The sequence below is a fragment of the Aethalodelphis obliquidens genome, unplaced genomic scaffold (assembly GCF_003676395.1).
Source record: "Aethalodelphis obliquidens isolate GAN/ISIS:26980383/991018 unplaced genomic scaffold, ASM367639v1 scaffold62, whole genome shotgun sequence".
NCBI classification, from domain to species: domain Eukaryota; kingdom Metazoa; phylum Chordata; class Mammalia; order Artiodactyla; family Delphinidae; genus Aethalodelphis; species Aethalodelphis obliquidens.
In genome coordinates this window covers 51163-58172 of record NW_020838006.1, presented here as the reverse complement: position 1 = coordinate 58172, position 7010 = coordinate 51163, and the positions used below count along the sequence as shown (strand labels likewise).

Genomic DNA, 7010 nt, shown 5'->3' with positions numbered 1-7010 from the left:
TGAACCTAGTTGCAAAATTCCTGAACAAAATACTAGCAAACAGCATCCAACAGCACATTAAAAGGATCATACACCAAGATCAAGTGGGGTTTATGCCAAGAATGGAAGGATTCTTCAATATACGCAAATCAATCAACGTGATGCACCATATTAACAAATCAAGGAGAAAAACCGTAAGATCCTCTCAATAGATGCAGAGAAAACTTTTGACAAAATTCAACACCCATTTATAATTTTAAAACCCTGCAGAAAGTCAGCATAGAGGGAGCTTTCCTCTACATAATAAAGGCCATATATGACAAACTCACAGCCAATATCGTCCTCAATGGTGAAAAACTGAAAGCATTTCCACTAAGATCAGGAACAAGACAAGGTTGCCCACTCTCACCACTTTTATTCAACATAGTTTTGCAAGTTCTAGTCACATCAATCAGAGAAGAAAAAGAAAGAAAAGGAATCCAAATTGGAAACGAAGAAGTAAAACTGTCACTGTTTGCAGATGCCATGATACTATACATAGAGAATCCTAAAGATGGTACTAGAAAACTACTAGAGCTAAACAATGAATTCGGTAAAGTAGCTGGATACAAAATTAATGCACAGAAATCTCTCACATTCGTATACACTAATGATGAAAAATCTGAAAGTAAAATTAAGAAAACACTGCCATTTACCATTGCAACAAAAAGAATAAAATATCTAGGAATAAAACTACTTAAGGAGACAAAAGACCTGTATGCAGAAAACTATAAGACACTGCTGAAAGAAATTAAAGATAATGCCAACAGATGGGGAGATATACCACGTTCTTGGATTGGAAGAATCAACATTGTGAAGATGACTCTACTACCCAAAGCAATCTACAAATTCAATGCAATCCCTATCAAACTACCACTGGCATTTTTCACAGAACTAGAAGAAAAGATTTCAAAATTTGGCCTTCCCTGGTGGCGCAGTGGTTGAGAGTCCGCCTGCCGATGCAGGGGACATGGGTTCATGCCCCAGTCTGGGAGAATCCCACATGCCGCAGAGTGACTGGGCCTGTGAGCCATGGCTGCTGGGCCTGTGCATCCGGAGCCTGTGCTCCACAATGGGAGAGGCCACAACAGTGAGAGGCCCATGTACTGCAAAAATATATATATATATATTTCACAATTTGTATGGAAACACAAAAGACCCCAAATAGCCAAAGCAATCTTGAGAACGAAAAATGGGGCTGGAGGAATCAGACTCCCTGACTTCAGACTATACTACAAAGCTACAGTAATCAAGACAGTATGGTACTGGCACAAGAACAGAAATATAGATCAATGGAACAGGATAGAAAGCCCAGAGATAAACTCACAAACATGTGGTCACCTTATCTTTGATAAAGGAGGCAAGAATATACAGTGGAGAAAAGACAGCCTCTTCAATAAGTGGTGCTGAGAAAACTGTACAGGTACAAGTAAAAGTATGAGATTAGATCACTCCCTAACACCATACACAAAAATAAACTCAAAATGTATTGAAGACCTAAATGTAAGGCCAGACACTATAAAACTCTTAGAGGAAAACCTAGGTGGCACATTCTATGACATAAATCACAGCAAGATCCTTTTTGACCCACCTCCTAGAGAAATGGAAATAAAAACAAAAATAAACAAATGGGACCTAATGAATCTTAAAAGCTTTTGCACAGTGAAGGAAACCATAAACAAGACCAAAAGACAACCCTCAGAATGGGAGAAAATATTTTCAAATGAAGCAACTGACAAAGGATTAAACTCATAAATTTATAAGCAACTCATGCAGCTCAATAACAAAAAAACAAACAAACCAATCCAAAAATAGGCAGGAGACCTAAATAGACATTTCTCCAAAGAAGATATACAGATTGCCAACAAAGACATGAAAGAATGCTCAATGTCATCAATCATTAGAGAAATGCAAATCAAAACTACAATGAGATATCATCTCACACCAGTCAGAATGGCCATCATCAAAAAATCTAGAAACAATAAATGCTGGAGAGGGTGTGGAGAAAAGGGAACCCTCTTGCACTGTTGGTGGGAATGTAAGTTGATACAGCCACTATGGAGAACAGTGTGGAGGTTTCTTTAAAAACTACAAATAGAACTACCATATGACCCAGCAATCCCACTACTGGTCATATACCCTGAGAAAACCATAATTCAAAATGAGTCATGTACCAAAATGTTCATTGCAGCTCTATTTACAATAGCCGGGATATGGAAGCAGCCTAAATGTCCATCAACAGATGAATTGATAAAGAAGATGTGGCACATATATACATTGGAATATTACTCAGCCATATAAAGTAACGAAATTGAGTTATTTGTGGTGAGGTGGATGGACCTAGAGTCTGTCTTACAGAGCGAAGTATGTCAGAAAGAGGAAAACAAATATCATATGCTAACACATATGTATGGAATCTAAGAAAAAGAAAAAGAGGTCATGAAGAACCTAGGGGTAAGACGGGAATAAAGACACAGACCTACTAAAGCATGGACTTTAGGATATGGGGAGGGGGAGGGGGAGGCTGTGATGAGGTGAGAGAGTGGCATGGACATATATACACTACCAAGCGTAAAGTGGATAGCTAGTGGGAAGCAGCCCTGTAGCACAGGGAGATCAGCTAGGTGGTTTGTGACCACCTAGAGGGGTGGGATAGGGAAGGTGGGAGGGAGGGAGAGGTAGGAGGGAAGATATATGAGAACATGTGTATATGTATAACTGATTCACTTTGTTATAAAGCAGAAACTAACACACTATTGTAAAGCAATTATACTCCAATAAAGATATTAAAATAAATAAATAAATAAGATGGGAATCTTCAGACCCTAAGCTGAGAATGAAATCAGTGGTTCATTTCCATTGCTGGAAACCAAAATCGATCTTTGAGCATACAAGGTGACTAAAGTACATACATTATCTTTTAGTAGGAGTCTTTATGTGTTATTGCTTAGGTAGAACCTGTGCAGGCAACTAAGGTTTGGATTTAACTCTATAGTAAAGATTTGATTGTTATGTTAAATAAATGCTTTAAAAATCCACATATACCAATCTCCTCTTAAATAGTAATATGTCAAAATAACTTTTTTCAATAGAAAATATATTGTTTGAGTCACTATCAAAGGGGGCCCTGTGGGCTACTGATGGTCTGCCAATCTATTTTTGGAGATACTAGTTCTTTAGAAAGAATCCATATATTATGTTTGAGAAAACCTACAATATAAATGTATAAGATTTCTCTTTTTTTCTGCTGTTATTTTATTTGGTATGATAAAAACAAACAAAAACCACCCTTTTAGACTTGTGACATTGAAGGAATCATTACCTTCTCTAGAATCAGTTTCTTCATCAGTAAAATTCAGGTAGCTTATGGGACTATTGTGATAAAGGAAATAAAGTATGTGAAATGTTTATAAAGTGCTATACTAGTGTAATGCTAGTGGATGGTATTTGCTCTCGAACAATAGTTGTGCTGGTAGACTCACTACCTCAGAAAGTATCTTGAGTGTTATATAAGGTCTGATTTCCTCACCTATAGGATAGTACCTGCTTTATAAGTTTATTGTCGAGAAAAAAGTGAGCTAATGCACATGAAAGAGTAACCATAGTGCCTGGCACATACAAGTCATAGGTATTAGTAATTTTATTCTTAGTATTATAATTTTTATATATATAAATATCATCTGCAGTTTTAAATTATGTGTGAGTCATCATTCTGTGAAAAATTTTTAATTCTTCCATGAAAACTTTAAAGATAGGGTGCTGTCGCTTGTGATAATTATTCTGATAAGATACAGTAGCTTTCTAATACTGCCCTGTATATGAATCTTAAGTTGATTGAATATTAACTTATGCAAGAAAGTTTTTGTGAGGATTAATTCAAACCATCAGGAGTAGTAAAAGCAATTCTAAGTTAACTAGAGGCTTATCAAGTTATATAAAGAGCAAGGTTTTAAGAGTATCTGAATTAATGTTATAGTGATGGCTGCCACAACCAGGGTAGGTCACTTTTGAAGGACGCATTGGTGCTGTAGCAGACAGTGAGGTATGTCAGAAAGGGCTGCTACCTTTCCCCTTGACAGGTAGAATCATGCTGGGCATCAACTAGAAGGTCCTGGGCCAACACTGCCCTTTGGTGTTTGACGTAGGGAGTGGCAACTTCTGGGGGGTAACAGTAGGGAATTATCAAGACCAAAACTCTGTCTTGAGGAACTTTCCCTTACCTTCTCCACTCAAACCTGTGGCTTCCTACTATTTACTTATTAAATCTAACTCATCCTGCTGAGCCCTAATGTATACAAATTCATTTCTCTCTCTTCTTGATAAGTTTGGCCCCTCCAATCTGATCTCTCTCCAGCTGTATATTCAGAAGCAGGCCTCTGACTCTGTACTAATGCAGATGTATGCTTCCTGGTCCAAAGTGTCAGATCCTTCAGGACAAGGACCATAATGAGAGTGTTCAGCATGGTTCTGGGCATGATACAAGCACTTAAGCATTCATAGAATGCATCTTTCCTTGTAAGTCTGTTGTTTACAAAATTCAATTTATACACGCAACTAATATATAATTTAGTCATTCTATGAAAAAATAATATAAATAAAATGAAAGAACAGTAACATAATTAGAAGTAGCCTTTTGAAAGAGAACAGAGTAATGTGTTTCTTCTGGATTGTAGAATGAAAAATTGTAACGTTCAGTCATGCTATTTGGAGTAAAATTTAAATTCTTATTTAGTCCTGTTGAGTGAATATTGCTACCCTCACAAATTCTTCCTGGGAGTCAGCTATACATAGTTAACAATGTGCTTATAATGATTTTCTCATTTTATGCAGCTTCCTCCAGCTTTGCACCACAATTTGAAAAGAAGGGTTATAGAGAGATTCAAGAAATCCCTCTTCAGCCAGCAGAGTAACCCTTGTAATTTGAAATCTGAAATTAAAAAGGTATAGTATTCTATATATAGGAATTCTTCTTTGACTAACAAAAAAACATCATGAGAATTAAATTTTATACCTCCTGTGCTTGTATCCTCTATTTAAAGCTCTGCCCTCTACTAAAGGATATTATCAATGTTTGTCTTAGTCCATTTGGGCTGTTATAGTAAAAATACCATAAAGTGTGGAGTTTATAAACAGCAAGAATTTATTGCTTATGGTTCAGGAAGCTGGCAGTTCAAGATCGGGGTACCAACATAGCCCCTAAATTGAGATTTGCAACTCTGAAAAAGTCAGTTAACCATCTGAGGCCATGATTTTTATCACCTATGAGGGTGGAATGAACAATTTCTAAGGTTCTTTTCATCTTCAACATTCTATGGTCTCCTAGACTTTGGGTACTGGTAAATAGTTCTATTCTTACATAAGGAAACTAAATCACAAAGAGATTAAATCAACCAGACAGAAAGAAAATTGTTTATTTCTGGTTAACACAACTTGGCAATAGGAAATCCGTTTGACCTGGTCAGTAGCCATTTTGAGGTGGTCACAGGCTCCCATTCTCCTGTCCCAGAAAGACACAAGACCCAAATAGCTTGGGCCCAGTTGTGTAAAGATGCTTGATCCCACTCCAATTTTGTGTATTTTTTAAAAACTTCAGCATATACTTAAACTTTGGCACAAGCATGCTGCCAATGAACTTTTTCTTTAAGGTTTCTTTTTCTTTTACTGTATCCAATCTGTAGTATAAATTAACTCATAATTTGGGCAATGTTGGAAGACAGAGGGAACCAAAAGTGCCCACTGAACTGAGAAGGTATCTTGAGACAGAAAATCGAGGCAGGCAGCTCCATGTAATCAATGGACCAGTTTATTACAGGATAAGTTACAGGGTGGGATCTGGATCAGGTGGACAGTGACCCAGAAGCATTCACAGCTGCACTCCACACCTCTGAGAGGGGACATTGGGACAGTTTTATAGTTAACCAAGGAGTTGGGGGGCTGCTCGGAAATAGGACGTGCCTTCCTAAGTCAAGTTTTATGAATGGGTAACTGTCTCGTGGGCGCTGGGAATACGTCAGCAAAGGTCTTCATCATTGTTTAGGAACTAACAGAGCATGGAGGCCACCTGGTCCTAATGATTATTAAACAATGTCTCTTAACTACAAAGCTCCTAATGACAGAGAAGTGATTTATTGTGTGGTACAGTCCTGGATAGGGTCAGCGGGAGGACAGGAGGAGCTGTATGGGCCCAAGGTAGCATCAGTTATGCTAACGGTCATATAGGTTCTTTGATAAGAAATGCAAACCGTATGTTTTTGCTTTTTTGCCTTACATCAGTGGTGTCTGCACATACACAAACAGGAGATGGGGAAAAAAACGCATAGCTGCAGGTAAACAAAACATAAACCCTACCTCATCTGAGATTAGAGATTTTATGGGTTGTCTTGGCAAATAAGGCCGAGAAACAAAGCTAGGGGAGATCAAAACAGAAGTGGAAGAGACTTCAGATATTTATTGTAGGATATTCACATATTGCATCATGAATACCAATAAATAGATTTTAAAGACAGAAGCTCAAGTCTCCCATGAAAACGTTACATATTGATAAGTTTTATATTCTTATTAAAATGATATTCAGAATAATCCAGTTTGTACACACATTTATTTTAACAGAAATCCTAGCTTTATGAGAGGAAGGAGCCTGCTGCAAACTGAGACGTGAAGGGGGCTGCGACCTGTCCCTGCTCCGTGTTTCCAGCAGTGCCTGTCCTTAGCGCAAATCATCATCTCTTTTGTGACTTAGGTTTTCAGTTTGGCCTCCTTCCTTGGTGTCTTTCTTTTCCTTCTTTTGTTTAGCTGTGCCACCCATTCCCAACCTTGTGTGCTTCCTCTGCTGTGGTGGCATCTCTCACAGAAGCATCTCATCTCTGTTCTTAGTCTGGGGCATATGGGGACCGAAGGGGCCATAGATTCATCCTCCTTTCAACTGGGTTAAGACGCAGATTAAATTATCCTATGAAGAATGCTATGGTCTCCTCATCTGATATTATAAGCCT

General features: G+C 37.9%; 1 long non-coding RNA gene across 1 annotated transcript in view; it reads left to right on the top strand.

Annotated features, from left to right (window-relative positions):
- LOC113610237 (uncharacterized) overlaps positions 1-4953 on the top strand; it is a 35725-nt gene extending 30772 nt beyond the window's left edge. The window contains exon 3 of the long non-coding RNA XR_003429010.1: positions 4849-4953. This is a non-coding gene — a long non-coding RNA (uncharacterized LOC113610237). The remainder of the gene's footprint in view (positions 1-4848) is intronic.
- The last annotated feature ends 2057 nt before the right edge of the window (positions 4954-7010 follow it).